Genomic DNA, 22469 nt, shown 5'->3' with positions numbered 1-22469 from the left:
GGGTTTCTGGGGATCAACGTCCTCATCTATAAAAAGGGAATTAGGTTAGAGCACACACACACACACACACACACACACACACACACACACACACACACAGTTTACCAGGCCCTTCACACTGAAACATACCCATAGTCCTGTTTTATTTTTGATTTTGAGATCGGGTCTAAGGCTACTAAATTGTCCAGGCTGGGCTCAAATTTGCGATTCTACTGCTTCAGCTTCGCAGAGTGCTGGGGTTACAGGCAGGTGCCACCATGTCTAGCTCAGCCTATATTTAGAGGTTGAAAGCTGGCTCAAAGAGCCAATCTCTCTCCTCCAAAGAGTTCCTCTAGTTTCTGGGGACTCCCAAAGGCTCTGGGGACTCTGTTAATGGAAACATTCTTTTCCTCATTACTGTGGCTTGAGGCATGATGTCACTTTGGTTTTTCTTTTTCTTTTTTACTTTGAGACCAGTTCTCACTACATTGCCCAGGCTGGCCTCCAATTTGTGATCCTCTGGCTTGATCCTCCCCAAGAGCTGGGACTATAGTCTTGCACCCATGGTGGCCTTGACTTTTCTTTTTTTGTTGTTCCAGAAGTGTCTTTAGAGATTTTCTCTTAGTTTCTATGAGGTCTGAGGGCAGTGGACATGGGGCCGAGAGGGGCTCAGCTCCCTGCTGAGATAGAAACATCACCAACAGTTTTACTCACTCAGCCTTTTCCAGGGGAGATTAGTTTAAAACATGGTTAATTGGCCGCATTCCCTGAAAATGAGTGTGGATCTCATTGCCAAGAATACATTTTCTTGGACCTCCTTACCACCAGAATCATCCCCAGGGCAGACTTATGGTCCCTGGGTATGTCTTTCAAAAAATTATGGAAAGTAGACACTCCTGCATAGCCTATGTAACTTTTTGGGGGAAATTTTTAAAACTTACTTCCTCTATAGGATGCTGCTCTGTGGACCCACAACTCTGTGGAACACAAACTGGGTTTCAGCACCAACAAATCTGCTGGATCAGGAAACTTTGTACAAAGAACAGCTTGCCCAGCCTTCCCATTCCAGAGCCCAGCACTCACCCATTGTACTGCAGATTTTGCAAGGGCAGGGCCCATTACTCCTTCCTCAGGGAAGTCCCCATGCCTGACAAAGGCCTGGCACAGCAATGATGCTCTCTCAGTATTGTTGACTCTTAAATGAACATTCGAATGAATGAAGGGTAATTTCTAGCCAAGAAGGCCTGGTATTATGGGTACCTTTGGGTGTAGTTGAGAATATGTGCTCTGGATTCAGGCAATACAAAGTTTGGATTTTGCCCTGCTTCTTAATAGATGCCTCATCTTAACTTCTTTCTGTCTCGCTTTCTCCATGTTTAACAGAGGAGTTTAATTAACCTATGGCATTAGCGTTGTGGTGAAGATGTACTAATGTGACATGGGTTAAACACTCATGGCAGTGTTTAACTGAAGTTTAGCTTGTAAGTAATGAATGCTTCTGGTGAGCACTGAAGATCCAAGTTTCCCAGGGCCTCAAATCTGAATTTCAAAGTCTTTCCAGTCATTGTCAGTGGAGAACTCAGATATGGATTGAGGTGTCTTGTGGTAGTAATAGCGTCTTCTCTCTGGGCATCCATCCATACACACTTCTTGGGGCCTCAAAACCCATTAAGCACTCAAGAATTCAATACTTCATGCATGTCCCAAAAAGGCTTGACTTTTGCTGGTTAGATTATAAATATCTCTTGTAGTACGGCTTCGCATTACCTAGCTACTCTGTTGCTTGGTCTTGGAGACTTGCCATTGTCACTTAGCTGAGCTCATGCTATCAGCAAAGACAAGCAAGAAGCAATGGCCTCTCCACAGGACATTGCCCTCCCACGGGCTAAAGGATCACACATCCTATGTGTAGGAGTGGAAAAATGATATCCCCAGCTTCTGAGGATGTCCAGCTGGAAATGTAACACTAGCATACACTCTCTGGTGCTCGATCTGTGTTTCTTAAGCACACAGCAGCTGTTGCTTGAGGAATGCACCTTTGCAGCTCATCTTTACCTGTACTGCAAGCGGTAATTTGTTAAATGCTCTGCAGAGAAGCTAGAGAAAATTTCCCAAATAAATTCAAACTAGAGGAGGGAAAGAGAAAGGGACTTTTTCTATGACTTATCTGCTGGCTTCATGGAGATGTGTGGACTTCATGTGGTCACAGTGCCACACAGTATGCATACCTGTAGTCCCAGATACTAGAGAGGCTTAGGCTGGAGGACCCCTGAAGCCCAGCAGTCAGACACCATGCTGGGCAATACAGCAAGACTTGTGTTTTAGCCAGTAATGGGTGGCACTGGGGACACAAACAAAATAAGGTCATAGGTTAGAGTGTGTGAGGCTCAGGAACAATTTTGTGACAGGAAAGCAGATGAGATCTGCAGAAGATTTGAAATCTTGTCCCATGGGACTTTGTTGATGCACCCAGCCAAGAAGCCTGTTCTTTTCTGCCCAGATGACAGACTTCATGGCAGCTGTCACCAAGCTTCTTCCATTGTAAATCAGGTCCATTGGATTGAGGCAAAAGGGTCACAACTTCAAGGTCAGCATGGGAAACTTGGCCTGATTCTGTCTCAAATTAAGAAGTGTATAAAAAATGGACCAAGAATGTAGCACAGTGGTAGAATACTTCTCTAGTGTGCAGCAGGTCCTGGATTCAAACTCCAGTCCAGAGGGAGATGGAGCAGAGCACCCACAGACTGTGTAGAATACACAGCTCTAGTAAGTGTGGGCACTAAAGCACAGGGAGAGCCAAGTGCAGAAATCACAAACTGCTGGAGGGCAAGAGAAGGCCAAGCTGGTATTACTGGAATACTGGGGTCATATCTTATGCTGACAAAGAATGAAACCCAAGATGGAAGAGGTAGCATGTAAGCAAATTTATTTAAAAGATAGGAAGCTGAGAAAGTAAAGCTCCCACTAGCTGGGAGATGGCCTTTTGAAAAAGGGACTTAGGCTGTTGTGTAAACAGTATGATCTCTACCCCATAGGAGACTGCATTCTTTTCAGCATCCAATCTATGTAGTGTTCATGTAGTACCCATGTAGGGCCCACATGCCCTTGGGCCAGTCACCAGCCTGATCATGCTATCGGGAGGTCCCAGAGAGCCAAAGAGTCCCTGGCAGATTTTTTGTAAGATCCTTGGAAGGTCAGGACTAGGTAGACTCCATTTTGGGGCCACTGTTTTTACTGTGTAATAGAATCCTGACTAAAGCCCCTCAGAGGGGCTGAGTGACTCCCACAGTGTGTGTGCTTAGAGGCCAGATCTCGCCTGGCCGCCAGTGCTAGGAATGGGAAATGGGTAAAAAAGATTCAGTAATCACAGTCAATGACATTTTAAGGCAGTACAGATGTTCCTTAATTTAAAGTGGAGTTACATCCCAGTTCCAGTACACTCATCAGATGTTGGAAATATTATGTCAAAAACACACAGTATGCACCAACCTACTGCACAGACCAGTTTAGCAGCAAGGGCACTGTGGGAGGTGCGGTTTCCATCCTCCATCACCAGGGGGCTGGAGCTGCAGCTTGTTGCCTCTGCCCAACATTGTGAACAGTACTGGCACCTACTGCGAGCCCCGGAACAGACAAATCCACAGGACAGTTTCTCCTGAATGCAAATCATTTTTATATTATTGCAAATTTGAAAAATTATGCATTAAATCATTATAAATTAGAGTCAGTCTGTATTTTTTAAAAACAAAGCTAGAAGTCATGAAGTACTCAACATTTTAATTAATTAATTAATTAATATAATTATTTTTGTTTTGGTTTGCTTTGTTTCATGATGAGATAGGGTCCTGTTCTGTAGCCCAGGCTGGCCTAGAACTCGTGAAAATCCTCATGCCTCAACCTCTCGAGTGCTGGGATTGTAGGCATACGCCACCATACCAGGCTGGCCTGCCCTAGATTTTAAATAATGACAAATTCTGCCTTGTATTTGTGTAACCTGGCCTCCTTTACCTCATCCTAATTCTAGCTCTGTTGAGTTTTACCTCAGCAACTGAGCAGCTTTTTGACGGAAACTTCTTATTCAGTCTCCAGTTGTGAGAGCCCCTATGGGTGGTAACTACTAGCTGGTTTCCTCTGCATTGGGATGGCCTGGACAATATCATTAATGCTCTGACACTTCTCTCACTGGGATAAATGAAGCATATACAACACACACACACCTATCATCCCTGGCAAGGGGAAGGGAATGTGGGAATGTGTGTGGGGACAAGGAGGTACACTGTGAATATCGGGAAGAGACAGTGTGGAGGACCATCTGGATGACTCTCCTGGAAAGAGCCATATCCCCATTTTGGCTAAACACAGCCCGTTTCCCTGTGTTCATATGCACAGAACTGGCTAGGACTTTCCTTATACCTTCAATTGGTTTTAAGCAATGCAAATGAGTCTGAAGTGCTGATATGCAGTCCTTGACACAAGGTGACAGGGCAGTATTTCCCAATCCCTGTAGCTCCCAAAACACATGTGAACCAGGTGGGAGGGAGAGCCATGCTCCACACTGTGGGCTCAGATCAGCCTCGAGATAAGAGGCTATGACTTCCCAGGGCATAAAAGATTACACATCAGAGCTGAAGTACCAAGCCCAAAACATTAGACACTACCTGGAACTGTGTTATGTAAATTACTCTTTTTGCAGATCCTTCTCTTTGCATATTGCAGAGGTGATTTCAGGCCTCCTACATAGCCCAGCTCACACACTCATGTACTTCCCACCATTCTCAAGTCACTCACCTCAAGCCACTCCCTTCAAGAATGGATGAAATCCGAGTTTCACTTTGGGTGAGGCCTTTGTTCTGATTAACTACCACCCTACTTGGATTCAGGGCCCCCTTTGTTTCTCACAACTATAAATATGTCTTAGTGTTTTATTCTTGCCATAGGTTGTACTGGAAGTGGTAGATTGGAATTAACTCACTGGAATTCTAATAACTTTTCCTTGGGATTATAAATATAAACTTCCCAGAGGGCACTACTGGTTTTATTTTTAATTTTGTATTTTTTGGTACCAGGCATCAAACTCAGGACCTTGCCAGGCAAACACTGTGCCACTGAGTTATATCCTTGGGCCTGCTACTGGTTTTATGCATTGAAAAACTGACTTGTGCTTAATTGTTGGCAAATAGTTTCATTTGTTTATGTTTGTCCACCTCCTTATCATCATTTGTTTATGTTTGTCCACCTCTTTATCAGCGCCATGTTGAAAATAGGAACCTTCATTCATTTGTACATTAGGCAAACATTAATCCCGCATTTATTCTGTGACAAGCCTGGTGCAGAGAGAACAGAGGTAAATTAAATAGGCCCTGATATGGAAGTGCTGCAAGCCTGGTGAGGAGGACAATTGTGGGTAAAATGATGCATGGGGGTGGAAGAGCTAGGCAGCATGTCTCCAGTGTAGACTAGAAACAACATGTGGGCCCTAGAATTAGGCATGAGAAAGAAGAGGAAAACATTTCAGGGAGCGGCATCTCTATGTGTGAGGCAATGACTCTTTTGTACCCTGTTTGCCAAGGAGTAACAGGGGCCATGCCCTCAGCGTGCTCTCTACAGACTCCTCCAAATTAGTCCACAGTCCATGGAAAAACAATGAGCCCTACATCCAAATATGGCTTCCTATAGAAGGGCCTCTCAGTCCTGTTTGGCTGGAGACCTTTGGGAGTGCATGTCCAGCAGCCTGCCAGTCCCTCCTGCAGCACAGATCACAACATCCATGTTGGTAGGGTTCTTTGCTGAACTCCCACACACTATCAGCTGTGCGATGCAGGTATGAGCCTGTCCTGTCCCCTGTCGTAGCGTCATGCTGATCATGGAGTGTTGCTCATGGTAAGTGCTCAGTAACATATTTACTTAGTGAATGAATAAATGAATGAAGATGAAAGTAACAAAGTTGAGGACTCAAGTCACTTGGCACCTAGATTTGTTTATATTTCTTTTTTATTATTTTAATAGTATTTAATGTGTAGATTTTCAATATAATGTGTCTAATAAATACTTTTTCAAAATTTTATTTTTAGTTCACACATAATTGTACATATTTATGGGGTACAGTGTGATAATTTGATACATGTACACAGTGTATAATGAATAAATATGGACAATTAACCTTTTCATTTCCTTAAACATTTATCATTTCTTGTGCTTGGAATCTTCAATCCGCTTTCATCTTATTTTTTTAATAAAATATATTTAAAATTTTTTTTCTAAAACAACAGTTTATATCTTACATATACAGAAGGAGTGGCCTGATTTTTTTATTATACATTTTTAAGACTATATGCTTGCAGTACATAATGATTACATTTATTGTGGGGAGTGTGTACATGTATATACCACATTTTCAATCATTCTGTCACCTTTTCTTCCCATTCCTCCCTGCTCATTCTTGATCCCCTTCTCATTTGAAAAAGCTCTATTTCCCTTTTTCCTTTCCATTCTTTAATTTTTTCCTTCCTTCCATCTTTTTTTCCTCTTCCCATTTGTTCTTCCTGCTTCCCATTATCTATCCTTTATTTCAATAAATTTAAATATTGCACGATTTCTCTTATATACAAGTTTTCCCTAAACTATCTACTGCATTATAGAATGCAAGGAATAATTCCTCTTGTATACCTGTATTTTGGTACACATTACCTACCTCACGTATATATGATTTACAAGGTAGACTTACAATGGCCACTTGCAGAGTTGAGTATGGAAGAATGCAAAATGGCCATCTGCACGCCAGGGATCTGAAGACTGAGTCAAAAATCCAGGGCCTGGAGCGCAATGCGGAGTCCATGCATGTCCGTGTCAGGAACCAGAAGGGTGGTAGAAGGTTGAGGGGTCCACACTGGAAGACTGAAGAGTATGTGCAGGAGGCCTGGAGACAAACATCCAAAGATGATGGTGAATATGGAGCTCTTCCAGCTCTGTATTTGTCTCTGTCTATCTGTCAATCTCTGTTATTTTGACATCTAAAAATTTGTTACTCTAAATCACAGGAATCAAAAGGATTCTTTATTAGTAAAATTGTGCCTCATAAAAAATGCTGAGGGAAGCAAGTGCCTCCGGGAGTACTGTAAGTTGGCATAATATTGTCGTGGGCATCACAGGCTTGCTTTAGATTCCATCCTATGTGTGGTTCGAGTACCAAGCAATCCGACGTTCATTCCAAAGTGACTGTGCGAGGCCCTATCTTATAGAATCTACATCCCCTTGCTAAGTACGTGTTGCTATTCCCGTCTTATGGATGAGAACATTAGGGCTTGAAGACTTTAAGTTATGAGAAAATGAAAAGTCTGGAATTTGAACTCTTGTCCATATGACACTGTCTCCTTAAGCACACACTGGGAAAAAGAACTATAGTCACCATTGGCTTTATCTTTCTGTACCTGCAGATCGCCAAAGTGAGCTAACATACAATGATATATTTAGATCATTAAACTCTCTCCAAGCTACCTTGAAAATGTGGAGCTCTTGAGAAATTACCGTGTTTTTCTCATATCAGATCATGCCATTATCAAGAGAAATTTGATGTTTTCAAATACTGGGATTGTTGGGGATGCTGGAGAAAGGAGATGCTATTTGGGCAAGTTTTCAGACTGAGAGATCTCAGACCAGGGAGCAGAAATGGAGGAACTGTGTACTCCCTTTTAAGACCTTTGGCTGCTCTTCATCACGACCTTCCTCTTCTTCTTTCCCACCAGCTTCACTCTCATCATCGCAAGCACCACCATCATCCTCACAGCCACCATTTTAACCACTATTGTCGCAGCACCGCCATCATTACTGTCCCTGCTGTTACCATGGTCACCATCATTATCATGCGACCCTCCCCCCAACTGTCTCTAGTGGAGAAAAACATAGGCTTCCCTATTTCATGTTTTTCATGGACACTACTGATCACTACCACCACTAGCATCCCAGAGAACCACATGGCTCTTTCCATCATCACACTTTTGGGACTGTGAGATAGATAACAGACTATGTCAACAAAAACAGAGCCGTAATTCCTCATTCTAAACTTTGCAAAAGAATGGTCATATCCCAAATGTGAAAACTTCAGGGTCCCTTTAAAATGAACACAGATATGAAGCTAAACACTTTTAACATTTAGAAATTCTATTAGTACATGTTGGCAGTACATGCAGTTTACAATCACCTTGGGGAGTGGGTGCCGGTACATTCCACACCTTGTTTCTTTTCTAATCCCCTTATCCTTCCCTCCTTCTTCCCTCCCTCCTCTGCTAATTCTCCTATACTGGTTTCCATTGCTGTTGATATTATTTATCTTAGCTCATATTAAGACATACAATGTTTGCATTCATTGAGAAAGGAAACTAAACTTTATTCCTGCATTGTTGGTGTGATCCCTGGAGCTGGTTACCAGGTTAGAATAATGATCTGGCAACCCATGTCATGGTACCCAGCCATGGTGTCTACATGTGTCCCTGCACAAATGACCTAAGCAGGAGCTGAGACCCTATGCTGGGGGACACGCAGAAGCTGCTTCACATACAACACTTAGGAGTGTAGATCTGTAGCATAGGCCTTCCCCCACAATGGGAAATGCCAGGATTAAGAACCAGCTGAGAAGCAAAGAGAAGGGCCAGGTAGCCAGTCAGAAGACTTTTTTGGAAGCTCAACAGTGACTTCAGCAACAGCTCTTCTCCTCAGCTCCCTAATTATGCCTTTGCTGGGAAGGTCTAGGAAGGCCCTGGAGGGCCTCTGGGCTGGCAACCATCTCTGCTTAGGTAACTACAATGTGCAAATAAGCTCCCAGGGGCTACAGACCTGTAAACAGCTCTGTAGCTGCCACTCAGACACAAACTGGGGATCAGTGGAATTGCCTTCAGATCTCTGAGACCAGGGAGGGGCTTGGCAGGGCCTTGTTCCAGGTGAAGAAAATGAGGAGGCTTCCTCACATGCTGGGGGGGCCCAAGGACAAGTAGTGTAGAAGAGGTGAACCCAAAGAGCAGATCAGTGTGGAAGCGGATGCATCATCAATATGAAGCCTGGATGGCTTCATTAAATACACATTTGCTGACAAAGTGAAAGAGAGTGAATTGGGAGGGACTAAAGAAGAGGGGAAGGAGAGAAGGCTGAGGTTGCACAATGAGCCAAAGGAATCAGTCCAGTATCTTCCAAGGAGTTTATTGTTGTAAGGGGAAAGGGGCCAACATTCTTGTCTGCCCCGTCACAAATTACAATTCAAAATGAGTAGCTGACTATGACTGTACAACATGATGTGTTAATATATTCAATACCACCAAACTGTACATGCAAAGTGGCTCAGATGGCAAATTTAATGTTGGACATATTTTACCACAATGCAAAAAATAATTGAGAAAAAGAAGTTAAATAGGGCTAGAAAAAAAATCCCAAGATAGTGGAGCATTTTTATCAATTAAATTGAATAATGAAGATGAATTCTCACTGGGAATGTGCATGAGGAAAACACTTGGCCAGAGCTGAGGCCATGTGTCTCCAGTTTGGCATTAACCAAGTTTCCAATTAACCAAGTTAGTAGGAAAATGCCTTACATGTGATTGATAGACATCTCTCTTTTCTATGAATTATTTTGGCTTTATATCGTGGTGGCTTTTTGTCTTTTGTTTCTCAGTACTAGAAATTGAAACCAGGGCTCACACTAAGCTATATTCCCAACCTTTTTTTACTTTTTATTTTGAGGCAGTTCTTACTAAACTGCCCAAACGGGCTCAAACTCCCATTCTCCTTCCTTGTCCTCTCAAAGGTGCTAGGATTACAGTTATCCAGCACAACAGCTAGCTTGGTTTTGTATCTTGAGTTCCCCTTGTGGGTATAGTGCATGTGACACTTGGTCCCATATCTTTCCTCACGTTTCCTTGACATTTCCAATCCTGCAAGAAATAAGTCATGTCTCTCTGCATCACAGTTTCTTTTGAAAGATGCCTTCTAGTAGGTATGGTGTTATAGGCCTGTAACCCCAGTTATTTGGGAGCCTAATGCAGGAGGATCACAAGTTTGAGGTTACCCTTTGATGACTTAGTGTCTCAAAATTAAAAAGTAAAAAGAACTAAGACTGTAGTACCATATTCCCTGAGTTCAATTTTCAGTACAGAGGAAAAAAAAAAAAAAAAAAAAAAAAACGATGAAGGAGAAGAGGAAGAGGAAGAAGAAGAGAAGGAGAGGGAACGGAGGGAGGTGTGTGTGTGTGTGTAATTATTCTTTTTCCAGTGGAACACCATGAAGAATATACTGGGCTCATGAATCTGGAGGCTGCTAAGTCCAAGAGCAGGCTCTGTAAGCACTTAGGTCTTGTGAGGGCTTCCTCTGTGCCATAGTGAGATAGAACAATCACGCTAAGCTGGGTCTTTCTTCCACTTCTTATAAAGTCATAATATAGGCTTCAACCTAATGACCTCACCTAATCTTAACCACCTCACATAATTCCACTCCCAAATACCACTGCCTATGAATTTGGGGATCAAGTTTTCAACACATAAACCTTTGGAGGACACTTTCAAATCTTAACAACTTCTAAATGTTGCCCTCCAAAAGATCTTTTTTCCCGGTTTGGCAGCCTTCCTGCTTAGCATTTTATTTTCTGTTATTAGCAGTTAAGCCTGTAGAGGGAAAGAATAGCAGGTCTTTTTGACTCAGGAAAAATGAGGCTGATGCTAGTGAGGGACAAAAAAGAAGCTTACAGAGAATCCATAATTATCATTTACCTTCTTATCAGTTTTCCAGAACGACTTCTTTTTACTTTAACAATTTACAGTGATCTGTTATCTTGTTTTAAATGGGCACATCATAAGGTTGACAATAAACCACAAAACTCATCTTTTCACTGACTTCATCACAATGCCACAGATGTGTTCCCACAGGAAAAGAAACCCCTTCGCTAATCAGAGATGAGAATTCATTCCGGGAAGAGGTTAAGCAGTGGCCAGTTCTGCGGCAAATATGATAACCTGTTATTCCAGCAAGATTCTATCTGCCTAGAATCAAATGATGGTGGGATAGTGGTGAATGACATAATGGAAAGAGCAGAGGATTTGGAGTGAATCATGTTTGGATTCCAGCTCTACTTCTCAAAGCTATTATAATGTTCAGTAAACTAGTTAAACACTGAACTTCAGCTGCCATCCCTATGGAGAGACAATAGTCATGCTCATCGGGTTATAATGCAGCTTGCATGAGGCAATGTTGTAAAGTCCTTGGTATATCATAGGTCCTTGTGAGTAGTGGCTACTTTACTGCCAGCTCTCTTTCCCTTAACGATAAGAACCAACTAAAATCTACTAATGGTCTATTGTATGCTCCTCCCAGCTATAAGCTCTCTACATACCAATAACGAATCCTATGTACCAAGTACATGAAATGTGACTGACAGGTGCCTATAGCTTCACTGATTATTGCTTTGCACAGTATCACTGTCCAGATGAACGATGATATCTCCAATTTTCATACAACTCCTTTTTGAAGAGCTTGAGCCCAACCCAAGGTTCTCTGCTGCTGATTCCTAGGTCATGGGGTCATTTGCATTCTTTGTATTTAGGATCACCACATTTAACAAATAAAGCTACAAGAAGCTTAGTTAAATTTGAATTTCAGATAAAAAGTGAGAAAATTTTAGTATAAGTATGTACCATGCAATCTTTACATTAAAAAGATAATCAGTGTCCTGTAGTTAGTCTGACAAGCCTACTTGAACTTCACTTACAGCATTCTCCTTGTCCAATTTGGAATGAGCACATCTGGAAACCTCAGATGATCCCTTCCACTTCTGATAAATGCCACCTTCCCTAAGTGTGTCTGGGAACATTCTTTAATTCAAAGGCTTTAAGTATTCATGCAGCTGGATTTGGAATAGCCATACATGCATTTTTCTTAAACATGAAAATCTATGCATGTATTTCTGCTGAGATCTGAAAATATTTTACTTAGTGTTGCTATTCAGTAAGCCCTTTATCCAGTTTTAACTTGTTCTGATTGGCAAGGGTTTGAAGTATTTAATTTTTAACACAGTTCCTTTTCTTTCGATTAGCTTTTTAATGTAATTGTCTATGAGTCAATAGTTTCAGAATATTTGTTTTCAATTTGATGAGAATGGTATAGGACTATAAAATAGTCTACTGATTTTCTTTGTCCTCAGTGATGCCTTTGCTTTTATTGTTCTTTCTTAATACTACAAACTTTGGCTTCCTGCACGTTAAATATAAGGCCCGAATGGGTGCTAATCTGATGGGCACTCTTCCTGAAAATGGTTACAGAAACACTGATGATGGAGAGGAGGGATTAAAGAAGGGAAGAGCATCTAGGAAATATGAGGCCAAGTGAGAGCAGTCATACTTGAACCTGATGACCACAGCAACTCTGCTTGGGGAGGGAGGCTACAGAAGGTTAGGCTGGCTCCTCAGCTGTGCTTGAGAGGGCTCGTGGAGAGGGTTAGAACAGCTTGCTCCACCACGAGCATCTCATGGTCTCCAGATGATCCCATTTGCTTCTTTTCTGGAAGAAACAAGAAGAGAAGAATACCTGTATCCAAGTTCCCAGTAAGTCATGGACTTATATAAAGGAAAACTTTCATAAAGCACACAACCCCAGGCAATAGGGAAACTTTGGACAAATCCATAGCATATCCTTTCTATCAGACTTTCTGTTCCTTTCATTTTTAAAATTCTACTTCTTAGGTTTGTACAGTGCCTATGGTGTACTTGGTCATGACACAGCTGTGAGTCACTGCCAATCTGATATTCTACTCTGCAGTCTGTTAAATGTTCCTATTCTGAGGACTGAATGATCATTTTTTTAAAGATTTCTTTGCTTCTGTCATCAGCACCAGCAGTTGTCATTCTTGTGGCATCACTTTCCACAAAGAAATGTGATTTTGTGTCATTCACAACTTTCAACACGAGCAACAGCAAATAGATGAAAATAGCCATGTAAAGTGATGTCGATCTCATGAGCTGCTTCTCTTGCTGACGCTGACTACAGGGCCCGCACCATAAACTAGTTTCTGAATAGTACTTGTTATGCAGATAGCACCGGAAATGGAAATCACTATCAATTATAGATCTTTATCCAAACTAGCTAACATTAAAGGTAAGATTGTGCAGTGGCATTGCTTTGCATAGTTATATAGCCCTGACTTGTCTGGGACTAACCATGTGCTCAATGGTTTAGTCATTTTCCCAGTGTTAGGAGAAAGGTAAAAGGTTGAGGCTGTGGTTAGATAACCAGGCTAATCTTTCTACCATTACCAGGTCTAATCTGGGTCAAGTGCTGCACATCACACTTTGTACTGAGGTTAGGGCTAACTTCCCAGGTTTGGATCCTGGCTCTTCCATTTGTTAGCTGACCCTGAAAAGGTTGCTTCATCCTTTTATGATTCAATGTCCTCATCTATAAAATAGGATAAAACAGTATATAAATCATAGAGTTGTGATGAGGACTAAAGGAGCTAATATTTTTCAAGGGCTTATAATGCAGCCTGGCATATATATGAAATAAATAATATGCAGACTCATACATTCACATAAACATATATGTGTATACATGTGAATGCACATGTATGTTGTATCTGCTTCACAGTCAGTTTAGGTACGAATGTGGAGACTCACGGGGAGTTGCAATAGAGAAAATGCAGGAACATTTATAGGAGGTCTCTTGCAGGTGAGAGCACGTCTGCACTGTTTCCCCTAGACCCAAACAGATGACGGTCAGTCTTAGTCTGGGGCACATGTACAAGTGAGTCTGTACAAGTGACAAAGCCCTCTTTATCACCTGTAGAGGGCTTGGCTGCTGCTATGGTGAACAATCAGTAAAACCTAGGCCAACACAGTGACTCAGAGGTTAATGGATCGGAGTTTCTGAGTCTGTTTGTGGTTAAATAACTCTAAGTCTCTGAAATGTAGCCATCTCTAAGAAAGAGGCACGAGCAGGGCTGCAGGAGGCTGCTGGGGAATAAGAATAGAAGGAATTTCCTTCACTAAGAGAAATATGAAGAGGCAAGGAGTAATTCCCATAATTGATGACCTGCAGACCTAAGATTCCAGGTTAGAGCCTGATTTTAGAGCCTGTGTCTGAAGGTCCGGGCCTTCATTGTGATGCATCAGGAAGCCATCTCTGCAGGCTTCACTGTAGCAGGGGCCAGAGCTCCCCTAGACCCTGTGGGACAGGCATCTCAGTGCTCAGGTCTCCTCTCTGCGTTTCTGGGAAGGCAATAGGGGAGCAGAGCTGCAGGGGAGAGAAGTGTTCTTCACTATTGGGGGATGATGTGAGGGCTGTGATTTGAGCTAAGAGCTTTTAAATCTAAAAAGTTAGAATTAAGGGATTTATCAAATCAGCTCAAGAATCTGGGGTGCAGAATCCCGGGTCTGAGTGCTAGGAATGTGAGGAGCTAAGAGATAAGAAATATGAGATAGGGGCTGGGGATTTAGCTTAGCGGCATAAGCACCTGCCTTGCAAGCAGGCGGTTGTGAGTTCAATCCCCGGTACCGATAAAAAGGAAAAAGACCAAAAACAAAACAAAACAAGAAATATGAGATAAAAGTGGCCTTTATTTTAAGAATGTAGAGAGAGACTCCATGACCTCCGGGGTCTGGCATTCTCTCTGCCAGACACGTGGTGTGGGGGCATACATGTAGCTTAGGTTTGGGGTGGAGCCTAAGGGCCATTACTGATGCACAGGTAGCCCATTGGAATTTGTTTCCCACCACAGGTAAATTGCTTAGGGGTGGGAAAAGTGACCTCAAGATACAGCCCCTTGGTTGGGTCTCCCAGCCTGCCACCGCTGCAGCTTCCCATCTAGGGCAAAATCCTTTCAAACATTAGATTTCAAAAACAAGACAGGAGGAAATCCCTCACACAGCTGACACAATGCACACCGCCATCCTCCAGGTAGATGCCCAGACCACCAGCCCACGCCCGCAGAGTCAACCAAACAGTACAAGCATCGAGCTGTTCCCTTCCCCTCAGTTGCTAACATCTCAACCTGGGTACTCTGAATGGAGGGTGGGGGGCGCCTGAATGATTTTTCAGCCCGCATACTGGTTGGCTCCTGAGAAGGCATAGTTTCTCTTCTGGCTGGGGCTCTAGAGATTATTTTCAACATTTATTTTTAATAGTGTAAGTATTCATAACGTATTAGACTTTAAAAATAAAAAGGACCTACGGATGTAGCTCAGTGGCATAAGCGCTGCCTGACAAGTGCAAGATCCTGAGTTCAATTCCTGGTACAAAAAAAAAAAAAAAAAAAAAAAAAAAAAAAAGGAGACAGGGTCTTACTAAGACCTGGGCTAAGCTGTCCAGGCTGCGCTCACATTTGTGATCCTCTCTGCTTTCTGGAGGGCCACCATGCCTGGCTCCTTAACTTTTCAAGTTATAGTAAGTGCTGTTGTTGACTGCCATTCAATGGAAAGGCAGGCTTGTGAAAAGTAAAATACTACGGTGTGTCCTCATCCACCTTATTCATCAGATCTGGCACTGTGCGACTATTGGCTCTTTCTTCCCTGAAGTCAAAATGACCATGAAAAGTGAATGTTCTGAGTTAGTTTAGGAAGCTGAGGCAGCCTCAGTACAACTGCAGATGCTCTTATAAAGGAGGACGTCCAGAACCGCTTCAGAAAGGGGCAAGACGGATGGATGGGCTAAGTGTGTTGCTCAAAGGGAGGAGGATTAACAGCAACGTGTCTTTCGCTACAATAAATGATTAAAATTTAAACACTCACTGTACTTTTTGATCACACCTCATGTTTTGAAGTGTACTTGCAGTTTGTGATGGATCCACCCTGTCAGCTTCTGGGGTAGAGTGGAAATTTGCCACTCCCTGCCGCTGCCGCATCCCAGTGTCCTCCAAGCCTTTGAAGCAGAGTAGCTGCTGGAGATGCCCTCAGGCCACACACACACACACACACACACACACACACATACACGCACCCCTGTGCTTTGGGATCTCTGGCCATGGAACCCCACCTCATCCTCTCAAGAGCACACAGGTGACCTCCAGGGCTGTTTGGTTGTCGAGCTGTTCCCAGAAGGGAGAGGGGACAGAGGAATGGGATCCTACTGGGCCTGCCCAGCTGCCCCAGAATGGCATAGCTCACGTATCCAGCAGATGACTTGCAGCTGCGAAGCATGTGTTGTGGAAACAATTGCAGATGGCAGGCATCCACCCTAGCTGCCTGCTCTCCTTAGTCTTTTCCAGGGGGAGGGCAGGCTATGAAACAGATTGTATTTATAGTTTTTGCCATAAGTGCGCCAAGTCCCAGGCAGCCACTGTCTAACTGACCATCTTTGAATATTCTTGAGCATGAATAGACTGGCTAGGAGAAATGAACAAGATCCTCTAAGGGGCTGAGGCCCTTGTGGCCGGCCCTGAGCCCTGGAGCCCTTCCTTGAGCTCTCATGGTTCACCTGAAAGTTGTCCATTCTCCCCACCACAAAGTCATTTCTCAACCTATGCTTAGTTCACTGATACAAGTCCTGCCCTGCTCAACTCAGGACCAGCTGGCATGCACCTAAGGACCCCAGGCTGGGAAATGCTCTTTACTCTAGATGTCTCCACACTGGGTTCCTTCCCTGTTGGGGACCACACAGTCACAATGGCAAATTTGCATACTTCCCTAAGGAATAAATAGAGGCTTGGTATTATTGGTATCCGTCTTTTGAGATTTTTTATTAACTCAAAATTTCATTAGCTCCTTAGGGATAGCCCATCCTCTCCTGCACACTAAGACTAAACTAAAACCACTAAGATTAAAAAACACTTCAGGACTGGGGGTTTAGCTCAGCAGCATAAGCACTGGTCTGGCAAGTGTGAGGTTATGAGTTCAATCCCAGGTACAATAACAAAACAAAACAACAACAACAACAAATCCCCAACACTCCAGGGCAAGATCCTTGGTAGGGGATCATCTCAGCCCTCTTGAGTCATCCTAAGACTATCTGTCACCCACTAAGTCATGGGCCTTGAGTCTTCCACTAGGCTCTCCTATCGTTATGTATACCTAACAAATAGTGGCTGGCTCGGAGTGTCTTGGTCTCTGCCCATCCTGAGGCATTGACCTCCCAGCCCTCCTTCATGTATTACTAAATTTGTCTCTGTTTCTTATTTCACCATTTTACCTTACCTCTCTTACAGGCAGCTGGGGACCTTGGCCAGATCCCTGATACTTCCCCACCTGCCATAGTGTGGCCCTGGATGCCCCTCTTCTCAGCATCCCGCTGACATTGGAACTCTGCAGGTGACCCCAGTGCTACACTTCTGTGGTGCTGCAAAAGGAAAAAGAGCAGGTGAGAAGAGCAGGTGGGAAGAGAAAACTGAGCAACTGTCCCTGTGCAAGAATCTTAAAAGAGATGCCCAAGGACAATCACTGAGCCATGTCTATAGAACAAAAAATTGGAAATTAATCAAAAGCCCATCAATAGGGAAATGGTTGAATAAATAATGGAGTACATCCACACAATGGAATATTATACAGCTGTAAAAGGGAGTGGGAAATAATTCTAGATATTGTTTTGCCATTGTCTGAAGTCTGTATCAACTTCAGTTGGAAAAATGTATCTTAGTTTGTGCGAAAGAAGATGTGTGTGATGGCACACACTTGTAATCCCAATACTGTGGGAGGCCAAAGCAGGGGAACTGAAAGTTGACTCCAGCCTGGGCAGTTAATGACTTAATTAGCAAAATTCTGCCTCAAAATAAATAAAAAATAACCTGGGAATGTAGTTCAGTGCGAAGTATCTGGGTTCAATTCTCAGTATTCCAAAAATAAAAAAAGGAAGGGCTGTAAATGCACATATTTGCTTATATTTTGGTGGAAACATAAATCATAGAATTAAATGACCTAAACAGAATCATAGAAAATAAAATCATAGAATCAATGACCTAATTACAAGGTCATTGATATGGGAGTGAACAGGGTCGAGGGGTATTAGCTGTGAGTTAATACAGACTAAGCTGCAAGGCCCCTTACCCATAAGGACCCTTTTCAAGGTCTTAATGGAGCCCTAAGAATCATGAGTTTTTTACTTAAATAGGCATTGCAATAATGTAAGATTCCATAGATGCCTTTGGCAGGACCTGGCTTGCTGGAAGCACCCAAAAGGTGTTTCTTGAATGGATGCAGGAACAGAATATATTGCTGATAAATGAGAACCTCTAGTTTCACTGTTTGATCTTAGAACAACACAAAACAAACCTGCTTCCTCTTCCACACATCTCCTGCCCAGCTTTCAATATCTGAACGCAAAGGATTCCTTCTTCCAGTGGTCCCTCCAACTATTCCTAAAGACACAGCACCATGGGGCTGCTTTCAATTCTAATACTCTGAATGAGCTTCCATTTTTCTAGGACTGATAAGGGAACTGAAGCAGGTCCGTCACTTCAGAATCATCTTCAGGGTACAAATACTTAGGAAGTTAGCTGAGGAGGCTCATGCCTTAGTTTATGATCTTCAGAATTCATCTCAACATATCCACTTCTCTTATTTATCCATTTATTCATCTATGCATTAATTCAACATTAATTCTGTTCCATAATCTACCAGACACTACCTGTTCTTGGGCAGACAAAATAAAATAAGATCCATTTTGAGGATGAATATCTGAAAAACTTAGAAAACTGGAGCACCTGAGTGCGAAAAACTCGGAGATGTTGGTCCTGGTACTTTCTGCTGTGTGACTGGTGGGCACTCACCCTCTCTCAGCATTAGGTTCTCATTTGCAACATGGTGGTGTTAACATGTCCCAAAGGGCTGTGGTGAGGATGCTTGCTACAGTTTTGTAAAGCACAGGGCTGGTGTAGGAGTAGATCAGTTAGTGAATATTCCTCCCCGGCTGCAGGTCACACGGGGCGGCTGTGAGAATATGTGGGGAGTCTGGGGTGTGCTTGGTGGCAGAGGTCCAGGCCTGGGCATCTGAGCCAAAGGCTGTGTGGGGTGGAGGTGATTGTCCTGATGTGGAGGTGGACTCAGACTGCAGCCCCATAGGTGTGTCTGTGTGCTGAGGTTGGGAGGCCAGGGTGAGCTCAACACCAGGCTTTTTCTGCCAACAGTAAACAGGAATTGTTTGTTTTGACTAAAATAACCAGCCCGAGAGCCATTTTCTGGTTTGTGTTCACATCACTTTGGGAGCTTATTTCATTGAACATGGGTAGGAGACAAAACCCTAGCTGTCTGCACTGGCTGGTGGGGTGGCCATATTGTCAGGGCTCAAGTTTCTCTGGAGTCAGCCACCGTGGAGGGCTGACTCACAGGCAAGCTCTAGGAATGGGACAGTCCACCACAGAGATAGACTAAAGGAGGAAGGAAGGCAGAGAAGGGGGAATGGAAGAGAGGGTGGAGCGTGAGGAGAGCTGAAGTGCATCCTTCTTCAAAGAAGCACTTTAAAAAGAAGCAGGGCTGGCCAGGTGTAATTACTGTCTGTAATCCCAGCACGAAGGGGGCTGAGGCAGGAGGATTTCCATAAACTAGATGCCAGTATAGCAAATTCAAAGACAGCCAGAGCTACAGAGACCCTATCTCAAAGAATCAACAAGAAAAGAAGAGAGAGGGGAGAGAAGTGACAGGTTTTTCCCATGTGCTAGTTGACATGGCACAAGGCAGTGCCTTTCAGCACAGACTTTCGCATTCTTGCAAAACCTGAAAGTTGTATCTCATGCTTTTTATGCGCATGCCAACGCTCCCCCAATCAGGTGTCAATATGTCATTCTGCCCTCCTTTAACTCCACCCCTGTCAATTCCACATAAAGCCCAAGGTTTTTCTTTGTTCCCTTCAGAGGGTGCTTTTCATCTCTTTGGCAGCCCTCCCGTGCCTGCAATAAAGGCCTCTTCTTTCTTTCTCCATTCTCTTTCCTTTGTCTCTCTCTCTTACATCAGAACAAACAAGAAGAAAAGAGACTGAGAGAGAAAGAGAGAGACAGACAGAGAGAGAGACAGAAAGAAAAGAAAGAAAAAAAAAAAAGAAAGGAAGGAAGGAAGGAAGGAAAAGAGAGAGAGAGAAATGGCCTAGGGCAGGACAAAAGCATGAGCTGGCCTCTCTTTGCCCCCTCAGGGCAGAGCCCCAGTTTCACTCCTATAGTACCCTGCTTCTCACCCACCCCCCTTACCTCTCCCTGCTACTGCACCCCAGCCCATCCCTTCCCTGTTCCTGCTCACCAATACTCTGGATTTGAATCTTAACTTTCATCCTGCCCTGTCTGGACCTGGGGCTTTGGTTCAGGCCTACTATGTCCATTTCTGACCAGATTAAAGACTTACCCTCTGGAATTGCCTCAGTGTCACCCCAAAGGCAGAGCTGTTTATTATCCTCTCCAGTTTGAGACCCAGAGATAGAAGGAAGGGGCGTAGACTCCAGCCCTTCTGGGTAGAAACACAAACCATCTGGGTGTGACTTCTGTGATTGCCACCTACCCCCCCCCCACACACACCTTTTACCTTTATTCCTCTTCCCCTCCTGTATCAGGGACTTAAAGGCTGGGCCTGCAGATGCCCAATGAGTAACTGAAAACAGGATAAAGCTGGGCATCTCTGCCTTCATTTTATAGGTCTGCCTTATTTCCTTAAACTTGAGTTCAGGTGCCTGCTCAGTTCTATGTGTAAGCAGATAAGCCACTTAACAAATGTCTCTAGTACAAGGTTTATCAGCCCTAATTTTCCTGGACTATCTCAAGACTGAGGACACCATGATAAGACTAATTTTCAGATTTGCTGAGGCATCGAATTGACAGATTTTACAGGTCTAGCTCCAAGATCCTCTAAAGTGATGCCTAGAAGCCCTAGGCATTGTCCTAACCTACAATCACCATGGGATCCAGGAGAAGCAGAAGTTTGCAATTCCCCACCCCCCATGAGGTTCCCCTCAACCCAAGCAAGAACACCTGCCCTATCACTCCATTTCCAAAACCAGGGCTGCCTCCTACTGCAAAAAAGAATCACGTTGTCCCCTCAGGCAATCAGGAAATGTTGACTCTGCCTGTAGCTCACAGAACCAGTCCAGATACAGATCAACCAGTCTCTAACTTAACTAGGGTCACTTGCCCTACCATGCAAACCTATCCCTTGCCTTTGTTCCCCTTTTATATAAAGACCCAAAGGCAGATCTTGAATTTCTCTGTGCGTTCTAATACGGCCACCCAGGCCATGCAGATTAAAGCTCTTTTCCTGCCCTTCTCTACTGCAGAGAGACTGGCATAACAGGATGGATGTCTGAGCCTGATCTACTGGGACCCAAGAACAGAAGCCAGGGTTTTTGCCCCAGAACTCACATAGTACTGGCTCCCTCCTTGCCCCTCAGTACCTACTGCACACCGAGCCCACACTGAGGCCTGAGCCTAAGTAGCAGCGAGAGTGGTCTCAGTAGCCTTGACCAAGACCGGACTTGTCTAGGGAGTTATGTGTGCTGCCCTTGGGCAGACTGAGGTAGAGGTCAACAGGATGAGGCCTCTGAGCAAAGCCCTAGGAATGTTAGGAATCTGCTGCAGAGTGAAGCTCTGGGGAGGAAAGATGTCTTATTGATCCCAAAGCCCTAGGGGAAGGCCTCCATGCCTGCACATCCGTGCCTCATTCCTCCCACCCCTGGGCGGAAGAAAATCATCTTGCTTTTCTTCGCTTCCATTCCTCCCTCAGTTACGACTGTACTAGGGAAAGGGGTCTGAATTCAGCTCATCTCTGAGCAATTGAGAAGAACAGACTGGGTCATCCTGGCAGGTTTCCAGATAGCAGCAGCTCCCTGCCGCTGGCCATTAGCATTTATACTAGCAATGGGCTCTGAGGGTCAAGCAAACCCCAGAAACAAAAGGGGCCAAATGCAAGACACTGAGCACTGAGTTTCCATCTCCACCCGTCTGTTCCTCACTTGTAAAGTGCATCAGGACAAGCAGAGTATGTGTGATGAAACAATCCTAAGCCTCAGTAGCCACTGCTTGATATACACCAGGCCACCAGACTCATTGTCACTAGTGTCACCTGCTGCTGGGCTGGGCCTTCAGTGAATCAACTGCACCCTGAGAGACTGAAGCTTGGGTTTTACTGCACTGCTAATCTAGGAAGGATGAAGGAGAGAGGTAAGGAAAGGGGAGAGAGATGTTGGTATTCCATCTTTATGGCCACAGACGGCCACATAGCCTCAGGTGAGCCACTTTCTGGTTACCCTAACCCTGGAGACCCAGCTCTCTAGGCCCACATCCTGCCTCTGCCCCTGTAACTTTGGGAAAATTACTCCTCTCTCTGACTTCTATCTTGTAGGAATGTTGTATGAATTCCATGCAGTAATCTCCATGAAGAGTTAACCTAGAGTAGGCTGGCACAGACAAGTGCTCTGAAATCAATTCTAATCAATTGTCATTTTAGGGAACTAGACAGCTAAGAAAGAGTCACCCTGAAAAACAGAAGTAAGAAAAGAAAAAGTGGTTGTCTATTCAAGATTTGTAGACTCTGGCCTACAAATCAAGTTCAGGGTCCAAATCC

General features: G+C 43.8%; 1 long non-coding RNA gene across 1 annotated transcript in view; it reads right to left on the bottom strand.

The window, feature by feature from the left end:
* Positions 1–6021: 6021 nt before the first annotated feature.
* The window catches only part of LOC134477649 (uncharacterized), a 72571-nt gene continuing 56123 nt past the window's right edge, over positions 6022–22469 (bottom strand). Inside the window, exons 2-4 of the long non-coding RNA XR_010049740.1 lie at positions 17133–17274; positions 12352–12510; positions 6022–6895 (exon numbers count right to left, since the gene is read on the bottom strand). This is a non-coding gene — a long non-coding RNA (uncharacterized LOC134477649). The remainder of the gene's footprint in view (positions 6896–12351; positions 12511–17132; positions 17275–22469) is intronic.

This window comes from Cavia porcellus, unplaced genomic scaffold, assembly GCF_034190915.1.
Source record: "Cavia porcellus strain 051 isolate PalLab524CR breed Dunkin Hartley unplaced genomic scaffold, mCavPor4.1 scaffold_1, whole genome shotgun sequence".
In the NCBI taxonomy this organism is placed as follows: Eukaryota; Metazoa; Chordata; class Mammalia; order Rodentia; family Caviidae; genus Cavia; species Cavia porcellus.
The sequence above is the reverse complement of the archived record's forward strand: the minus strand, read 5'-3'. Positions and strand labels throughout refer to the sequence as shown.